Source organism: Alligator mississippiensis, chromosome 9, assembly GCF_030867095.1.
Source record: "Alligator mississippiensis isolate rAllMis1 chromosome 9, rAllMis1, whole genome shotgun sequence".
NCBI classification, from domain to species: Eukaryota; Metazoa; Chordata; order Crocodylia; family Alligatoridae; genus Alligator; species Alligator mississippiensis.
The window spans coordinates 9,248,137-9,269,438 of record NC_081832.1 but is presented as its reverse complement, the minus strand read 5'-3'; positions in this window follow the sequence as shown (position 1 = coordinate 9,269,438).

The window sequence follows — 21,302 nt, the reverse complement described above, 5'->3', positions numbered from 1 at the left end:
GGATGGCCGAACAAACAGGATTATCCTCTTCCAGGGCTCGTTAAGTCAAAACTCTGGCGATCCTATTAGTGGATCAATACAGTGTCAGTGTATTCAAGCAGGAGATTAGCCTTTGTTCGCTCTTTGGAATTGAAAACAATATAGGGAAAATGCTAATCTCCATGAAGTAGGGAGCAGAGCTCACATAGGGAAAACTGAACTTCCTTTCTATCAGCAATCTCAGTCTGCTGCCTTGTTTAAGAAATGATCAGGACAGTGCTGTAATATGCTTTCACTGCAAGAGCAATGGATTTGGCATTTAAGGGAAGGCATCCCACACGCACAACCTTTCACCCCAGTGCTTCCTATACAGTAAATTCCTGTATCCAAGCACGCCATGCTGCTCTATGTAGACTCCTGATGAGGAAGCAATGCTGATGTGTCCACTCAACACTTCAGGTGAGCTTATTAGTATTCCTGAGTGGTAAGGACCAGCCTCAAGCTAATTAGTCTGCTTATGATGCCATGCAGACTAATGCAGACTGCTTCTGGTTTAGGAAGTAGCCCACACAGACCAGTGAAGCACACATGGATGGGATCTTCTGCCTGGCATGTAGATCTACCATGTAGTCATGGTCCCAGCACTGCATCTAAAATACAGGAGGGATTTTCAGAGGCAGTCCTCATAGTCCAGACTATACTCCGACTGAAGGTAGTGCTTGAACTTCCAGTGACTTCAAAGGGAACAAAGTAAGCCAATGCTAAGCATGTTTAAAAATCCCACCCATAGGAGTCATACCCATTACTACTGGAATGCATTAGCCTTCAGGGTCAAGCATAATAGTCTGCTGCCAGCTCTTAGCAACACTGCACACCAGTTAAGAGTATAACACGTAGACTGTAACACCCAACCTACATTTGCAGGGGGATGTTTAGGTAGGTAAAACATACTAATCCATACCATAACGTGGCTGATATGCTAGGATTATAAAAGTATTCGCTTCATGAAAAGTGTCATGGAATAATGCTTCTAGTTGATCAATACTTGGTTTTAAACCTCATCTCAAAAGATGTGGTTAGACTCACTGAGATGTGAAGCGTTGCCACTTTATAAAATGGCAGGAATTGATCTCCATTAGTTATTTTTCAAGCACTTGAAGAAAAGCAATGAACAGAATGAAACAGCGAATATGTGTATCTGCAGGAGTACATCTAAATAAAAATAACTTGGTGTTACAAGCAGGCAAAGCTATACATTTTAAATAAATGTATCTAAAAAAAAAAATCCTTCAAGAGAAGCTTTGAAGGGCATAATTAGGCATGAAAGTTACCATATATTAAATTATACATCTAATAAAAAAAAGTCATTAGCACAGTGAGTGGACTAGTAATGACTTCAGGTTTGCCTGAGGCCACAAACTAGCAAACCAACACTCGGCCGTTCTTTCTTGGCTGTTGCTGCTGAAGGCTGGGGGCCCGACATTGCAAACTTCATCAAGAACTGCAGAAACCAGAATAAGTGAGTTCCTCGGCCAACAGAAATAACTGGAGCTGCCTGAGGAGCGGAATAGCACCTCCCCAGGGAATATCCTATCCCCCGCCACTGTCAGCGACTGTAGGGTGCCTGAAGCTACACCAAGACTTGGCTAGGCAGAGGTTGAAATGACTGGAAGAGAAGATACTCTGGACCGGCTTCATATGAGTCCTGCCATTGACTTCCAGGGTGACCCTGTGTTACGGCCTAATCAGGATTCCTTAAACATGTACACCGCAGACAATGTCTTAACTGAGACGATCGCTTGGGCATCTCCCCTCCCACTGGGGACTGCATGACCACTGCATGGGACATCTCCCTCCCTTTGCTGACCACGAGGGCCTTCCAGTCATCTGTGTGAACACAAAACCTCCCCGTGGCAGCCACAGCAGCCGTCTTTGAGGGAAAGTAATGAACAGAAAACAGGTCTTTGTGGCTCTTTTTTAATGCTATTTAGTAGCTGGAAACAAGAAGGAGCGAACACTACTTGACCAGCCACCTTTCCAGAAACCGCCAGCAAATGGTGTGTGTGGACAGCAGTTTGAGAGTCGGGGACTGGAACTGGTTCAGTCGAGGATGCTTCTGCCTTGAGCAGTGGGCTGGACTAGATGTGGCCCCCTAAGGTCCCCTTCCAGTCCTACTTTCCTGTGAGTCTGCCAAGTCAATCAACCTTCATACGAAATGCTCTCCTCCTACCCTTGTCCCGGATAGCCTGGGAACAGAGGCAGGAGAGGTCATCCCAAGGCCAAGTGCGTCAAGTGCATGAGACCGAAAAGGGCGTAGGGATGCAGCACAGTTTATTTGCATAGGGCAAACTTTTCACAAGTGAACTGCAACAGGTGCATTTGCAAAGCAGGCATTTGCATAAACAAATGGGACATTTGCCCACCCAACCTAGGTGACTCTGCTCACAGAAGCAAACGTGTTTTGGCAGGCTTGCTCTCGCAGCTGTTCTTTAAATTGGGCCAGAACAGACATTTATAGTAAAGAAGCAAGAATCTTCCCAGAGGCATGTGCTACTTGACATCGCAGAAGGGTGAGAAGAACTACTCCAGTAACTCGGGACTGCCAGCAAGGTGGAAGACTCTCCTCCCTTGAGCAAGGCAAAGCAAAAAATAAAAAAAGGCCCCCAACCCCAGACAAAACCAAAGCTCAGCTAGTGTCCTCCCATCACAGCCCCTGCATTTGATGGTCAATTGAACCACAGCCATGGAAGCAAGAATGTATTCCCATTTATGCCTCAGCTTTCCCGGAAAAGAAATTCTGCCCGATAGTCACAGAATAACGAAGCAGAGAGAACGACCAGCCTGCTCTGCCCTGCATTCGCAACACCTTTGGCTCCAGAAGAAACCCAAGGTCAACTCCAGACTTCACAGATCTTTCCTCTCCTGATAATGCTCCAAACCGGAACAAATCAGAATCAAGCAGGCACAAAACTCCAGGAAATTGTGGGATCTGAACATTTTGGCTGGAGCCCCTCTTTTCCCTGGATTCCCGTAGGCAGTGATGCTGAGGATTACGGCGAACTCATTTGGTTTCTGATTTGCATCACGGGGCTTGTCACTACCTAAAAGCCAAGTTTGATCTTGTGGGAATGCAAGTGCCTCCTGATGTGTTGCTCCACGGTCACACTGAATAGGCTGGAGGGGGCTAGCTGCTTCCTTTATTGCAAGCCTGTGCGTTTCTCTCCTCTTCCTAGCTCAGGAGGATTTCTCCTCATCGCTTTCTTCCTGTGGTGAAATGCGAGTGGAGAAACAGCATTTCTTCACAGTGACCACAGCATTGCTGTGCATTCCCTGGAGAACGGCTCATGGTTCGATCTGACATCCAGATCTCTTATGTAAAATCAATGGCATAAACACAGCATCCCCCTGGAAGGCACAAATGGCATATGGTGGCTTTTATTCCCCACTAAGACCCTACTTTTGGCATGGATTTTCTAATGCTATTAATTAGCCAGTGGTTACATTGATCTATTGCTTAAACACACACAGCTTTTTTCTTTTCTTTTTTCTTTAACTTCTCCAGCACTTTTATCAGTCGTGTCCCAAATTGCTATTTCTGTAAGAAAGGCAATCTTGCTCCCACTGAAGACAATGACAAAAACTTTCATTGACTACACTGGAAGCAGGACTGGGTCGATTTGGAAGCTATGGGATGCAAAGTTCCCATGGCAACTATGTTTGCCAAGTGTTATAATAAGAACATGCGTTATTTTTTATCTACTGTTCTCGAGAGGCCCAGTTTAAAGCTTAACCTTAAACGGCACTTTGTTGTGCTCACTTGTTTTTTGCAACCCATTCAATTTGCACGATGAGTCAGGTAAATCACATACACATCACCCCCTCCTCGTCATGATGCCATAATTACTGGATAAGTACTTCTGCAAAAAAACCCAACCAAACAAAAAAAAGACTTAATTTTATGTAGTGTCAGTAGGCAAATATTCAAAAGCAGCTAAGCAACGTAGGAGTCTATGTCCTGGTGACTTTCAAGGAGACAAAAACCCTAACAACTTTCAAAAATGGGAAATAGGTTCCTAAATCACTTAGATATTTAAAAAAATGGAGGGGTAGGGGAAAGCCCATCAAGCTGAGAAAGATTTGCTGTGTTAAAAATTTAACTTGAGCTCTTTGATACATTCTGTAGAGATCCATGCCTGGTCCTGCTCTCATTTTCACTGGTGTAAAGTAAGGAATAACTCCATTGTAATTGGTTGACGAGTCTCTTGCACTAAATGCACGCACTTATCTCTGAACAGACTCTGGCGCCTTACAGTACGGGTTCTTAGTCTTATGATAAATTCCTCCTGTAGGACACAGGCAATTAGGACTCGTAGTAGAGATGATATCTTTTATTAGACCAACAAGATTTTTGCCAAAAAAAAGAATTCTTTAAATTGCAAGCTTTCGGGCACAAACACCTGTCATCAGGCATCGGTGAAAAGATTGTAAAAGTTCTCCGGGGTAGAAATGCAAGTTCATATTTCATAGGATTTCACAGAGGAGTCAATAGATGGAAAACTCCTCAGGGCAGTCGGTTCATAGCTGGTATGAAGCCTCTCGCCTGAGGATCTGTGCTGATGCAAATGACCTTGAAGCAAAGGCAGGAGCAGGATCTTGGGTTTCAGGTGGTCACAGTTGCTTCCTGCTTGGGAAAATATGAAGATTTCATTAAAAAAATGGCTAAAATTCAATATTTTTCATGTGTCAGGTATCCTATGAAATAGGAACTTTCTACCCAGGGGAACTTTTACAATCTTTTCTCTAATGTCTGATGAAGGGTGCTTGTGCCTGAAAGCTTGCCATTAGAGAAATGTTTTTGCAAAAATCTTGTTGGTCTAATAAAAGAGATCATCTCTACTACGAGTCCTGTAGGACACATGCATGCAGTGTGTTATGAGCATGGTGCACTAGCCCAAAAAAGTCATTTTGGAACCACAGAAGTGTCCAAACCAAAGCACAGCATTTGGTTCTGGATGTAGCTGGATCTTCTCTGCTAAGATTATAAATACTATTTAAATCTGGATGTTGCTCATGAACTAAGGCCACCGACTCATTTCATGTTGGCAGATGAATGCGACACCTGAAAGTTACCATACAGTAACAGCTTTTTTGCTATTGCTGCCTACAGTGAGACTGAACCCAGAAAAAAAAAATCCCATTTCAGGAGAAGGGAGAATTTTTCAGCCTGCCAGACACCTGCCTGGAAGGTCCTTACCACTTTCACTTCCTTGCTGCAGCTAGATGATAACGTTAGCAGGAGCCTTCCAGGACACTGAGGCTAAAAACAGATAACCAGTTTGACTCACACCAGAGCATTTGGGGCTACACCAAATCCAGACCTTCCATGCCATCAAGTTCAGTGTCGCAGATAAATACCTGTGAATTATTCAAGTTAGCACTGTGCCTCAGCAGAATCCCAACTAATTTGACTTAATTCCCATTTAAGCCTCGTGTGCGAACAGCTGGACCCTGCCTGTTTTGGTAGAGCCATAGACTGAGCCAATGACCTGCAGGAAGCCGGTTGTCTGTTTTGAGCCAGTGTGAACTGGTCCCTGCCTCCCTGGGATGCTCATCCCTCCAGGCAGCGAGAGAGCTGCGGTACTTGGCCTCTGTGCCTCTCCTCTGCCCAGCAGCAGGGCCTCCGCTGCGTGCCGTGCCTGCAAGGCAAGCCTTGATTTAGCTTTTCCTTGCTAAGCCGATGGCGAAACTGAGTTCTCCACCCTGGAGGGATGCTGCAGTGCAGCCCTTTCAATTTTCTCAAAAGAAAAATCAAAGCTTTTTTTTAGCAACATTGACATGTTTGTGTGGAATATGATGTATTTTCCCAAAACACCCCATTTTCTCTTGCAAAGCATTCCCGAGAAAAATTCCCCACCAGCTCAATTATGCTCACAGCTTAGGGAGACCAAGTGGGGAGAAGTGCCACCACCATGTTCCTATTGCAGATTATCACCTACACTCTCTATTCACCCTGTGTTGCCATTATCCACAGATAAAAAGCTCTTAGAGGAATGATTTTAAAATAATGAAAACTATATCAGAGTGTCCTGCCTGCAGCCTGTCTGCTCAACTTGCTACGTGGAGCTCGCTAAGAACCGAAATGGCAGTCCAGGTTCTGGTTGGGAGACGTTATTCATTCCTGCTGCTATGTATTTGTATCGCAGTAGCACTCACAGAGCCCAGTTGAAGAATTGCTGGGTTGGGTGATTACAGGCATACCATAAAAGGCCTTTTCAGTCTCAAAGGGCATTAAAAACCAATAAGCAAATCTGCAGCTTATGCTGAGGCCTGTTCTTCCATAGCTTTTTAAGCAGACGTTTGTGACCATGAAGGGCTCATTTTTAAATCGACCGTGTTACTAAACGACAAAGAAGTTTCTTTCTTAAGACTCTGCATATGTTTTCTATTCTAAATCTAATTCCAAGATATTTTGAGAGAACCAAGGAGTTAGGAGTACATTTAAAGGCAGACAAGACATTTGCATACATTTTGCTGATTATAGTAGTTGTACATTTTAACGTCAAGGGGTTGCAACTGCCATTCAAATGATATGGAAATTGCTACTTTATTCTGAAATTTCCCTTAAGCAACAAAAAAAGGGAAGGATTAACAAATGGCTGTGCTTTTTCTTTACTCCTCTTCTTTTTATCTTAATTACACCAAACAACAGCTAGAAACTCTGAACATGGGCCACATCTTTGTCACTTCATAACTGATGTACATCATCTTGCTGGGCGTTGGATTCCCTGTGTGTGGCTCTCATGACAATATTTCCAATTAAAGCAAACTAAACAGATCTGCAACACTGAATTTGCTTCCCACAAACCACCTATCCACACAAAAACACGCACAAATGCGGATTGCATGTGCCTACTGGCAGAGAGAGATGTTCACCGTCCAACCAGTGCTTGCTGAGGTATTGAAGGTGTCTTCAGATTTAGATAAAGTCTGTTACCCATAGGATCTTCCTGATTTTGTGAACATAAAAAACGTCACAACGGGGTAAGTCCGATTAGAGACTGATTCTCATACTTAACGCTAATATGGCAGTATAAAGAGAGCACGGTGGAAATGAGAACTAGGTCCATCCAATGAAATCAAGCCCTGTACTTAAACAATGTGGGAGCAGTCATATGAGTAAAATTAGTTCTGCATAACTTCAGGACTAGACCTTTAAGCCTTGACTTTGCAAAGAGATCTGCCTATGTAAACCCTTCAACTTGTTGAAAATCCAGTTGAGGTGAATGGCTTAGTGGTGGTCGCCTGCCAATCCTTTTGTAGAACTAATCCTTTAATCTTTTAATGGTCCTGCAATCAGGAAAATGCCAGATTTCTATCGGCTTCTAATGGCTAAGTCACACAAGTCAATAAATTCAGAGGCTAGAGACTGCAGGAACATAGTGACATAGCTTTACAAGCCACCAAAAAGGTCAATCAGTTGTACCAAACAGGATTAACAATGGATTGAACAGGAGTGCAAAATTTCAAAGTATACAAGTTGCGTAGAGACTTTCACACATACATTTCATTGCTGTCCTCTGGTCTGTCAGTAAGAAAAAATAAAATGACAAGAAAAAAAACAAATCCTTACAGTTCATTCCTCAGGCTGGAAATTTTTCAGAAGACCAGGTGTGTCCCATTCAGTTGCTTTGCATTTATAGAATATCCCTATATGACGTGTGCACTGAATCCTAAAAAAAGCTATCCAGAATCTAGTGATCCATTTGAAGACACAGCATAAATCTTAAAAAAATAAAAGACAAAAAGAAAATAGAGTCATAGAAATGTAGAAGTGGACAGGCCCTCCCGAGTTCATCTAGACTATCCACTTCACTGGGACAGGGTCAGATATACCTGCATCATCCCTGAGAGGTTTTTCCCCAACCTTTTCTTACAAACCTTCAACAAAGGAGGTTTCACAATCTTTCTCGATAGCCAGCATCTCATGATCCCACTGCTTGGAACATTTTCTCTAACATTCAATTAAATCTTCTCTCCTGCAAAGTTAGCCGAGCCCTCCTATGTCCTTCCCCGGTGGGCATAAAGAACAATAGATCATTGTTCCCTCCATAACAATTTTATATGTAGCTTTTCAAGATTAAACAAACCCAGTTCCTTCAACCTTTCCTCAAAGGTCATGTTGTCTAAGCTGCTGCTTATTCTTCTTGCCCTCCTCCGCACTCGGTCCATTTATGTGCATCTTACTTGAAGTGCAGGGACCAAAACATAAGTGGAAGGAAAACTTGGCTCCCTGTACATTTGCATTGCATTAGTCAGCCCAAACACAGCACTAAGTACTTCTGAGCAGAGTACAATATATTCATGCAACCACGCTGATAATTGTACTCCAATTTGTTTTGTTACTCATACATGAATATGCATGAGCATTTAAATTACCAGGTCATTGGTTTGAATGTGGCCCAGGTCATCAGCAGCTGAAAGCTGTTATCATCTGACAGCTGTTAAATAGCCTGTCTGGAACAAGTGGGTGGTCCTAGTTCATTTCTTAGTGGACAGGTGCCTACAACACCATGACAACTCGCATCTTTGTTGATGGAGAGGCAAGGAAACCTAAGCTTACACTTGCCATGCAGTACCTGGCTGGTGAACAAAGGGTTTAGTTGTTATTATTAACTAGGACAGCATGCAGGAGACCCAGCCATGGTCCAGGAGTGGGTATTCAGAGACAGAGGGGAAAGTAAAAATGGTCAGTAGGAGTCAGCAAAAGGCAGGACACTACCAGGAGCAGCAGAGGTGGAGGGCAGCCAAGGTGCAATTCGGAGGGTCTCAGGCAGAGACGTCTCAAAGGAAGAGGGAGACCAGGACCCTTCACCTCCATCTGCTTAAACAAGTAACTTCACTCTTCCTCTTTTCTAGCACTATTCTGTGTATTCGATTCTCCTGGGTCCAAGAAGGGAATGACCATATGCGCTGGAGGAGTCCCCATAGAGAGACTGGGGAAGGGCATGCTGTTAGCAGCTGATTTCAGCAGCTCAAAAGTCCTACCCATATATAACCTTCACAGGGGTCACCTGAATGCACAGAGGATGCAAGGTTTGGCCCTACATGGTCAGATGACTTTGGATAGCAGGATCCACAGCTGGCAACAATAAAATGAAAATCAGAGTTCAAACAAGGAGGCTTGAACAAGGTCAGAGAATTCATTACCTTATCACGTGGAGGCACTCGCAACAGGCACACCAACACACATAATGGTCCCACTCCAGGCTGTTTCATAGTTATTAAATATAAAGTGGTACAAAAATAGGGACGTATCAACATGTGCCCTTCTCTTCCTTTTCTGGGGCATTTGCTCAGCAGCCATCTTGTCTTGGCTCTTTCTATGTGTCCTTTATAAGAAAATTAACATTAATATTCACAACATTAATCACTTTAAATAGAATGACTGCCAAAGACATTCCAGCCACATGGCTCTAATGCCAGATATGCAACAACATCACTTTTTTTTTTGTAACTGCCATGCACATTTCTGCCATGTTGTGCATGAAGCCTTACACCTGCCACATAATGGATATGCACATTTACAGGGTTATACAAATGCAGTATTACATAGCTTGATGGAAAGCCAGTATCCAACATTAGGGTAAATTCCTGGCAAGGCTCCCAGGAGGTGAGATTCTCCATAGGGGAGTGGGGTTTAGATTGCTCAGGTCCTCTGTATAATTTGCACAGACCAATCTAAGTGCCTTAGCATCTTCTGGGAGAGATGCAGACACTTCAGATTAAGGTTTGTCTAGTGGAAGCCTAACTTTGGACAGGTCTGCCACTAAAGAGGGAATCTGCCCACTTCATTTTATGCACAAAAAACAGGGATTTCAAAAAGGACATATGTCAAAACACAAAAAAGGACATATGTCAAAAAGGACATATGTATCTGAACAGTTTGTTTTTGGAAACGGATTCTCTCCCCTTCCCTTTGCCCAGCTTGCGCAGGGAAAAGGAAACAAGCGCTTCCTCTCCGTCCTGAAAGAGCATTATATCTACAACTAGTGCAGCCAGTTCCTCACATTACCCCTCACTCTGGCCCACCGCACAGGGGCATCAGTAAGGATCAATGAATCCCCACCACAGAGTGGGCTGACAGCTCTATGCACTGCCGAGTGAGGTGGATGGTAAAACTCCAACTGATACGAGTAATGAAACTGTTGAGAAGTCTGCAAGAAATAGCTGGCATACTTTATCATGGAGCTCTAAAGGGATGGCAAAGAGCTAGTTCTAGTTGACCAAAATATATATCATTTATTAAGAAAGTTGGGGTTGGAAGGGACCCAGGAGGTCATCTAGTCCAACCCCCTGCTCAAAGCAGGACCATCCCCGAGTAGATCAGCCCAGCCAGAGCTTTGTCTAGCCAGGTTCTGAAAACCTCCAAGGATGGAGCTTCCACCACCTCTCTGGGTAACCTGTTCCAGCAATATCTGACAGTGTTAGCTGTGGGCATTTTAAATAGTGGGGACTGCATCAGGGGAGATGAAAGATGGGTGAGCAAATAGCTGGAGCAAATTGCCCTGTAAAAGCTAAACTCACTTGGCTGATGGATCCAGAGCCAGGGCTGGAGCAGAGAACCAGGAAGCCATAACTGACCGTCAAGTAGTCCTGCTCCGTTATGCTTGACTTCTGCTGAGCCCAGCCTTTCATTTTTTTAATAACCTTTAATAACCCTTGAAGTCACTCTGGAGAAAAGAGGATAAAGCTTTGACAATGATGTGCATGTTAGTAACTGAGAGCACAACCATGGACAACATCGCCGGAAATGACTAATTCAGATTTGACTCTGCAGCCTCGCTGTTATCATATATTTACCGGCAATAACTACAAGCCTCTCTAGGCAAGAAAATGCACTCCAGAATATTGCAAGCACATGTGCCGTTCTACAAGGGGGGGCTCAATTTGCAAACACGGCACGGGTGAGAAGGGCAGGAAACACTGTAGATCAATAGACTCAAGCCGTCAGTGCAGAGCTGAGCTCCAGCCTCTGGACCCAGGCCTCATAAAATGCTCATTGGTTCATGTTTGCACAAGGTACTTTTAAAACATGCACTGATTGTTTAGAATAGACATAATGAATATTAAACAAAAACCTGAAGCTCCCAGTGCCAAAGCCTGGAACAAGTCCTGCCTTCTGTCTGACACACAGTGACCTTTGGAAATATTTTTAGGTACTGACCTATACGCAGCACGTTTTGCCTGAGCGACTCCTGCCTACCTATAAACCAACATGAACTAGGAGACAAAGCGACAGAGAGAAGGGATGAATCTTTGTTTTCTATAGCTTTGGAAGAAAATAATATTGTCAAGGCTTATATGAGAATTTATAGGTTGTATAATTTTAGTCTCTGGTTGATCTTGGCACATACGCTGAGCATAAGCCACAGACAAAGGAATTTACAATTGATTGCAATGTGCTATCATTTCTCCATAAATCTGGAAAATGACTCAGAGAATGATTTTAATGGTTACTTCCTTGTGAAGAGAGAACACATCTCTCCCTCTGTAGTCTATTGTATATTCAGCTGATGCTGTTTGGGGGTTTCAGTACTGAAGAATATAAACTAAGTTCTCCACTGAAAAGCTCCAGGGTACATGGAAAATAATTTCAAGAAATAAAAGAAAGCAAGAGAAATATATACAATTTACCCTGCTGCCTGCAGGAAGGCTGAGGTATCACTTCCACTCACAAAAAAGTTACACTCAATGATCTTTCCTTAATGCATAACTGGCTTTTAGGCATAATAACAAGCTATGCAGCCACACATACATACACATTTAAAACATATGACAGATGTAGGATGGCACAAGGAGTAAGGATAGCACCAAATGATACAAATTAGAGTAGAAAGCTGGGAGATAGAAAATCTCCATACCTCAAAATCCTTATACCGATTCTATGGGAAAAGTAGAAATGGCAATGCAGATTCAACCTCAGGGAAGACGACAAAACACTGGAGACATGCAAAATAAGCAGGAGATTATAAATCATCTGGGCACATCATACAAATTATTTCTGGAAAAAGTGCAAAGGAAAATAGGATTTGCACCAACATGTAACATATTAATGGCGACGACAGCCCCTCCAACAGAGAACCTAAAGCAAAGGAAAGATGCTGTCCCCATAACCAAGAAACAGCCCACAGTTTCATAGAAACAGGCTAATTAGGAAAACTGCAAGGCAGAAAAAACCACCTCCTTCAGATGCATGGCAGGATATGGAGCTCAGCACTTTGTTATTTGGTGACATTTCCTTCAGGAGAAGTGGAAGAAAGGGAAGACTTTGGACTCCCTACACTCTCTGTTGAAGCTGCTCCCGGGATCGCAATTAGTACTAGTTATGGCTCTGGGTTTTGTGGTGTGTGGGCACCAGCTCCTAAGCCACTGGACTGAGCGCACCGAAGTACCGCACTGTACATCGGCCACTTCAGAGCTATCAAATGATAATAACTTTTGCTTACTCTACCAACTGGACAAAGTAGCCTAAAAGAGTTCGGGGCCTTCACCCTATTTAAATACAAGACCATTTGGAACCTGATTCCCTTCTGCTATGAAAATCCCAGCCATTGCCTTTCTTAATCATATTATGATTTTAATTAATATTGTGATAGGCACTTAGAGACCCTTGGGCACATTTAAGGCACTGTTCTTTTAAAAAGAGGAAAGACAATGAATATTCTTCATCTGGAAAAAGAGTAAAGGCATCTGATGAAATATAGCCCATTTCATGTAACACTTGCAGTGTCTGTAGGTTTTGTTTGTAAGTCTTTAGTGTTTCTTGTAATAAATTGTATGGACTAGCACATTTTTTACATGCAGAGAGCTCTGCCTCTCCCACAGACCCATGTTTTGTGTTAAACATACTTTTTAATCATGTTGATTGTTTGATTTTCACTGAGTCTTTCACTAAGGATCTCTACTGCTTTGCATTCCTTACCTAATAAAGCCCTGCAAATCTTCCAGGTACTATGTAATAGATGTTCAATACAGGGTTTTGTGACACATCATTCAAATACATCTCTGTGGACAAAGCAGCTGTTTAAAGCTGCAAAGCAGCACTGCAAGACTGATGGGAAGCCAAAAAAAAAAGAGAAAAATGCTGCTATCAACACCATCAGAGGAACTTAGAAAAGAAAAATGTTATTATATGAGATGAAATTGGGCAGAACACCAGGGTTATGGGATACCGACATACTATCACAATTGTTCAGGACCTCAGTTTTACAACTCAAGCCAGAGGAAAAGCAAGGGCACGACTGGACCCCTGCTAAACCAGATGGGACAACTGACAACCGATGCCCAGGAAATAGCCAACTTACTAAATGGGTACTTTGCATCAGTTTTTCACCAGTCCCAAGGGGCGCCCCTTCCCATTATGGGACAGGAACGCCTGGGTGAGGGTGATTCCTTACCCCCCGTCCATGCTGACCTTGTGAAGGAACACCTTGAGAGGCTGGACACCTTCAAGTCAGCCAGCCCTGACGGCTTACACCCCAGGGTACTCAAGGAGCTGGCAAGCATCATAGCTTGGCCCCTGGCACAGATCTCCGAGAGCTCCTGGCGCTCTGGTGAAGTGCCTGAAGACTGGAAGAAGGCCAATGTGGTGCCTATCTTCAAGAAAGGGAGGAAAGTGGATCCAGCTAACTACAGGCCCATCAGCCTGACCTCTATCCTGGGGGAAAGTCATAGAAAAGATGATCAAAGAGGCCATCCTTAACAGACTGGCCAATGGCAACATCCTGAGGGAAAGCCAGCACGAGTTTGTTGCGGGTAGGTCTTGCTTGACCAATCTTATTTCCTTTTACAATCAGGTGATCTATCACCTGGACAAGGGAGAAGAGATTGATGTCGTATATCTTGACTTTAAAAAAGCCTTTGATCTGGTACCCCATGATCACCTCTTGGCAAAACTGGCTAACTGTGGCCTTGGCTTCACCACAATCCACTGGCTGGGGAATTGGCTGCGTGTTTGGACCTAGAGGGTGGTGGTTGACGGAAGTCAATCGTCATGGTGCCCTGTGACCAGTGGGGTGCCTCAAGGCTCTGTCCTTGGGCCAACACTACTCAATATCTTCATTAATGATGTGGACATTGGTGTCAGAAGCGGACTTGCCAAGTTTGCTGATGACACCAAACTTTGGGGTAAAGCGTCCACACCTGAGGACAGGAGGGTGATCCAGGCTGACCTTGACAGACTCAGGAAATGGGCAGATGAGAACCTGATGGTGTTTAACACCGAAAAATGCAAGGTTCTTCACCTTGGGAAGAAAAACTCGCAGCATCCTTATAGGCTTGGCAGTGCTACGCTGGCTAGCACTACAGACAAAAAGGATTTGGGGGTCATGACTGACCACAAGATGAACATGAGCATTCAATGTGATGCTGCAGCTAGTAAAGTGACCAAAACGCTGGCTTGCATCCAAAGATGCTTCTCAACCAAAACCCAGGACATCATTCTCCCCTCGTACTCTGCCTTGGTGAGGCCGCAGCTGGAGTACTGCATCCAATTTTGGGCTCCACAATTCAAAAAAGTTGTGGAGAAGCTCAAGAAAGTCCAGGGAAGAGCCACACACATGATCAGAGGTCAGGAAAACAGACCTTATGATGAGAGGCTGAGAGCCCTGGGACTCTTCAGCCTGGAAAAGCGCAGGCTCAGGGGTGATCTAGTGGCTGCCTATAACTTTATCAGGGGTGTTCACCAGGATCTGGGGGAACATCTGTTCACCGGAGTGTCCCAAGGGATGGCAAGGTCGAATGGTCACAAACTCCTCCATGACCGTTTCAGGCTGGACATAAGGAAGAACTTCTTTACTGTCCGAGCCCCCAAGGCCTGGAATAGCCTGCCGCTGGAGGTGGTGCAAGCACCTACCTTGAACGCCTTCAAGAGACATTTGGATGTTTATCTTGCTGGGATCCTATGACCCCTGCTGACTTCCTGCCCCTGGGGCTGGGGGCTGGACTCGATGATCTTCCAAGGTCCGTTCCAGCCCTAACGTCTATGAAACCTATGAAATTGGTTTCAGTGGTGACAAATGTCAGAACAAGGAGCAACTGTCTCAAATTGCAGCAAGGGATGTTTAGGTTGGATATTAGTAGGGCTGTGCGAGGCTTCGGACCGTGCTTCGGATCCAGAGAAGATTTGGATGCTTCGGACACCGAAGCAGCATGTCCAGAATGAAGTGCTGGCTTATTTAGGCTTTCCGAAGTGGTTCAGAGCCACTTTGGAGATCCGGGCATAGGGTATACTCAATGAAATATCTATAACTTTGTTGTTTTTGTCTGATTTGGATGAAGCTTGCAGGGATGGTTGCCTCTGCTGAGTGGATGAAGCCTGCCAAGTTTCAAGGTGATAGGTGCAGAGGTTTGGGGGGAACGGCACCTCAAGCTGCTGACAGGCAAAACTCGTGACACAGATGACCCTGTGTGTGTTATGGTGCAGTGGGCTGAAAACTTCAGGGCTGGTGGCCCCTGCTCAGGCCATGAAGTCTGCCAAATTTCAAGGAGATAAGTGCAGCAGTTTGGGGGGAACTGCCCCTCAAGCTGAGGACAAGCAAAACTCGTGACATGGGTGACACTGTGTGTGTTAAGGCACAGCGGGGTGAAAGCTGCTTGGAGCAGGGGGTTGCACTAGATGTGACCTCCTGAGGTCCCTTCCAACCCTAATTTTTCTATGATTCTGTGATTCTATGATTAATGACTTGAGTTTTCACTACCAGCACCTTTTTTAAGCCAGTGTAACTACTGACTTCCTCAAAGTTGTCACTGATTTACACAGATATAAAGAACAACAGAATCTAGCTCTTTATAACTTAGCAGCTAATGAAAAAGGAAAAGCTTGTGGTTGCACAGCACAGCATCCTGAGTGCACTGGGAGAGTAAGTATGTCGCAAAGAATTACCAGGAAGCTTATCAACCCGTCACACCACAAAGCATGGAGTGTGAACATTCAAAAAGAGAGCTATGAAAAAGCAGCAATCACCAGCAAGCACAGGAAGAAAATATTTAGAGCTAGTTTTGCCAGGGCTTCAAAAGAAGAGAAAGAGGGAGGGTAAGTATTACTGATGTAGAAAGAGAACAGGATATGATTGTGTAAAAGGCTGCTGACATAGTGTGACACCACAACGCATTTCACTTGCTGTTTCATCAGAAGTATGATCTCTGTGAAAAACCTCAAATCTTCATATCCCTTGGGATTGATCACATTAAAATGTTGCATTTTAAATGGCTTTGTTTATAGTGCACACAGGACCAGAGTCACTGGTGTTGGCGCCAGGGTGCACTTCTGTGCTTCAAGGAGGGCAGATAATGGTGCTTTCAGGGCTACCTTATCTTGAAATACTAACAGAGGGGAGCACTTATATGGCCAGGGAACATGAAAGCACCAGTGGCAGCAGTGGTTGAACTGGTGTATCTCTAGCTCTGTTGGCCATGTGCCTTTTCTGGTAGGGTACTATAGGTTTTGACCCATATTAACTTTCTGCTGGTCTTACTAGAACACAGCGTTGGCTTAATAAACCTCACAGGAGTTGAACAAGGTTCTTTGGGTAAATGTGATATCTTTGATTAGACCAACTAAATAGTTGGAAAATTGTTCTTTGCGAGATTTGGGGAGCAAACACCCTTCTTCAGGCAAAGGGAGAGTCTATGGTGATTGGAGCCAGGTCCTGCGGTCCCTCGTTCTTCTCTCTCACCAGATCTCGGTTGCACTGGTTAAAACCTCAGGTGGAAGCCTTGGTGTCAGCGCCCAACTCCATGACCAGGTTTTATTTTTCTACTTCATCTTCCACTTCAGCCCTGCTGACTTGTTCAATCAAAAATCTGTTGCAAGCAACAGGTTTAATACGGCTTGTGGCTCACATGGATTAAGCCACATAGCTCTACAGGGGTCAAGCTACTAAAAAAAATATCATGATGGCTTTAATCACAATTCGGTCTGAAAAATACTGTGCCTTTTTCCATTTTTCTGCAAGTAAGGTTCCAGATTAGATTCTTCTGATGTAATGGTGCCACCACCAGATAGCAGGTAGAAGTGATTCCAGCCGAGAAACCCTACACTGTGGATTTCTCCATGTATCTTGCCCAAATTTACAGGCATATGACTTTTTTTCAAACCATCAATGGCTGCAAGAATGTAAAAAATGTTAAAAGGGTCTTAAAGGACCCATGATTAGAAATCTAAATTTGTCCCGTTGTTTGCTTCTCTAGGATATATAAAGCCCTAAATTATTTTTAGATTAAAAAAAACCCAAACTTCTTACTCTTACAGTAGAAATGCAGGTTGTGTCTAACTGAAAGGACCCAAGGCAACAGGAGCAGCAGTGACATCACTACATGGCAAACTGAGCAGCTGAGATCATACGAAACTCTCTGTTTTTGTCTCTGTGTATTTACCTTTGATAGCCAAAGAACAAGTGCATGCAGGAATACCTTTCTTCGGAGTCAGTGCTCTTGTCACTTCTCTCAGGTGCCAGCACTCACAAAATATATTGCATATTTCTGCGACTCAACCAAAACACCAAGCGCAATTTGACATTCCCAGTATTCCTGAAACCCTACTGCCAAGAAACTGCAACGAAAGGCTGTTTAAACAATAGGTCAAAATACATAGTGTTTGCTCTCTCTTCTGCCACCCCAGCCAAAACCTGATCCACTCCCAGGTTTCAGGAATTTAAAATGTAAATTCCCCGCCGCTCACAAGCACACGAGAGTCCTCGGAAATTTGAACCTAACCACCCCTCACTTGGGAAAAACACAACTGGACCAGAGCTGCATAAACATAGCATGTGATGAATATGCCCAGCCTTCCAGCCCCGCTTGGTAATCGCCTGGTTTATGCAAACCTAGGACTCTTCTTCACAAGACAGTGCTCATCCACCTAACCACCCACTTTCAAATCCAAACAAAGCTCAGAAGCAGCAAGAAAAGCTTGGAAAATATTCCTCTCTCACTTAGGACAGTTAGACTTGGCATAGGAAAAATAAAGATTGCAGCTCAGACATACAGTCACAGTCCCCATTTGTAACTGGGATGTTTCATGCTGCTCCCTTCTTCTGTAGGTCAGGCTCTCTGGCTGGATTTTGTTCCCCTAATGCACCAAAGCAAAGAAAAGCATTATAATAAAGCCCTTCAGTCCTTTGGCCGCCCCACAAGGATCTTCTGTCTGTTAGGTCATGGTAAGCAATTTTCTGCAGGGTCTCTCACATAATTCACATGTCTATTTATGAGTACAGTGACATTAAATGTATTAACATTCATAAAATCAGAGCTTGAATTCTAAATAATGCAACACAATACACTGCATGCAACAGAGGGCACGAACAATTATAATTTATGTAAATAAAGCCTGCAAGCTGCTAGGCTTCATTTTTTCTCCTATGGGGAGAAGCAGTTTTTATAAGTCTTTTAACACTTATATTTCTCAGAGGAAGGAAGCATCTAAAAACATAAAACAAACAAAAAAACCCTTTTGATTCTTCTTGGTATATTAAAAAATAAGCAGAAAAGCATATAAACATATTGAAAAAAATACCTTCCAGGTAACCAAGGGAAGAACTTCCCTTCCAATATATTTTTCATATTTGTTTTGTCAAAGTCTTACAGAGCAGCTGAGAAAGGCAGTCTTAATTCTAATAATGCAATGATTTCATTCCACCTAAGCTACAAGTGAATTTGCTGAAGTCATCTCCTCTTGATAGTCATCAGCAGTAAATTTTAGAGACTGCAATTCAGTAAATGAGGTCTTTATCATCTATTATATTAATTGCCAGACAGCTACTGTTATGTAAGTCTCTCATTTATAGCTCTCTCCTGATTGTATAGGAACATTTCATCTGGGGACACTTTTTGTCTGTTACGGGTAAATCATTTAAAGTTAATCAATAACTATGGGGTTTTTTTCATTTGGGTTCAAAAGCAAATCCATTGTAAAATACACGCTACAATAGAAAGTGCAGCCAGTGAGCGCGAACTTCATTTCACGAAACATTATTTCAGCAAGACACGCAAAACAAATGGAAGATCAATTTCACCGAAAGAAGAAAAATGAAGTTGAGCAAATCAGGCCAGGCACGACACAAAAACAGACGCACGCTTCGGCTTACATTTGAAAAGAACCTCACGTGAAGTGCTAAGGAGGACAAGGATAACATCTATCATCATTTTAAGGCTCTCTAATTTGCTGACTGTGACCAAGCCCCCACGAGGAAACCTTCTGGGACATTAGGTTGTGGGGCTATGGGCTCAGTCATCAACTTGTCACAGACTTCTTGCATGAACTATATGAACTTGGACAAGTCCAGGCCTCCGCATCAGCTACCCAGCCATTTTGAAAAGGATAATACATTTTCTCACGTTCAAAGCGCTGTGGTGATGATCAATGCAATAAAGATTGTGGGGTACTCAGTTATTAGGATGAAGGGCCTTATGCATTCCTTAGACAGCTATGTCCTATTTTATTCTACAAGTTTTGTGCAAGTAAAAATAAAGTGGGCTTTATTTTGTTCCCACATGGGTTTTATAGATGGGCAACCGAGATGGAGATCTTAGTCACATTGGTATAACTCTGGAGCAATTCCACTGACACCAGTAGACTTTTTCTAAGGTACCTCTGGTGCAATGGAGCTGGGAGTCAGGCCTGTTACCTGGAAAAATGGTCAGAAAATATGAGCCTCATCCAGTGGCCTAGTGTTTTATGAAATACATGTGGTCTACAATCCCTCGTTAACAGCTACCCTTGCCTAAACCTTTAAATGGCTAATGAGGAACACCTTGACAACCTTTGTGGGACCATCCTAGCACACAGGCTGAAGTCACTGTCTCCCTTTGCGTCTCCAGCCTTGCACCTGCATATCTTATTCCACGTATAAAAGGTCAAAAGCCTACCAGCAGGCAGCTTGGCTTCTCCAGCACACAATGCACTGGGGAAAATAACTTCAAGAAGCTGCTTGCTGTAATTTTCTGCAATTGAAAACTATTTATTTTTAAAACTTTTGCTGCCAAGCCCCCATCTTACTGTCACCCTCTCACTGGATTTTATCATCAAAATATAGTAATTTATTAGAGATCAAATCCAACTGGTTATTTGAATGTCTTGACTTTAAATACTGCTCAGCTTTTCTAGCTGCACTGCACCCTTGGGGCTCTCTATAATTAATGTTTCCTAAGACAAGCAGCGAGGGGACTATTTGTGAACAGCCCCATTTTAACTCTTTGTGGTTCAAAGTCTGGAGTTTAGACTTCCAGAGAGTGCTGACTTTTCAAAGGGTGCTGTCATGAGCAACCTTTCCCTGCACAAAAATGGTGTTCGCCCACACCAGTGCTATAACATCTTGCATTTGTTTACATCAGGCGGCTGAGTAGATGCCTTAGTGAAGCACATAGTGCTCTACACTTACGCCGTATTTGTGGGGACAGATGCTGGCGCAGAAGTGCCAGTGTGGAGGTCTACAGGTTCCACAGGTGTGTGCTCTGTTGTGACATATCTGGCAGGCATTGGCAAGGATTTTGGAGCTAAGTGATGTAGTAGTGGATGGCAACTTGGGCAACAATGACCAGAGGTGATTGCGTTCAGGATCTTGAGGAAAGGAAGGATGGAGAATAGCAAAGTAAGGACCTTGGAAAAAGCAGAAAAGCAGACTTCGACTCACTTAAGGATCAGGATCAGGATCAGGGAAAGTGTGGGTCCCTTACTGAATGGGGGAGGCAACCTTGTGACAGAGGATGCAGAGAAGACTGGGTTGCTCAATGCCTTCTTTGCCTCAGTCGTCACAGGCAAGGTCAGCTCCCAGACTACCGCACCTGGCAGCACAGTTTGGGGAGGAGGTGAGCAGCCAACGGTGGCTAAAAAACAGGCAAGGAAGGGACTATTTAGAAAAGCTGGGGAATCAAAGGTAGCTGGATATGATGCTAGTCACATCACTGCCTGGTATAACATTAGCTAGGGCAGGGTTTCTCAACTGGTGGGACACAAAGGTCCTCTAGATGGGACTCGGGTCGTGGCGGTGAAACTGGAAGTGTCGTGGCGGGACTTCTGGTTTCGTTTTTGCATGCTTTGATCAGCCGCGGGAGCACCCCCTCTCTCCCCCTGCTCTTTGACTGGCCTCTAGGGCCTCCCTCTTCCTCCCCACCTTGTCGACCGGTGGGACCAGGATCTTTTGACCGTACCTAGGTGGGATGTAAGGTGCAAAAGGTTGGGAACTGCTGAACCAGAGAAACAGTCTTAACCATGCTATCTCAATGAACCAGGGAGCTGGGCTGAACCTTTGACCTTGACTTGAAGA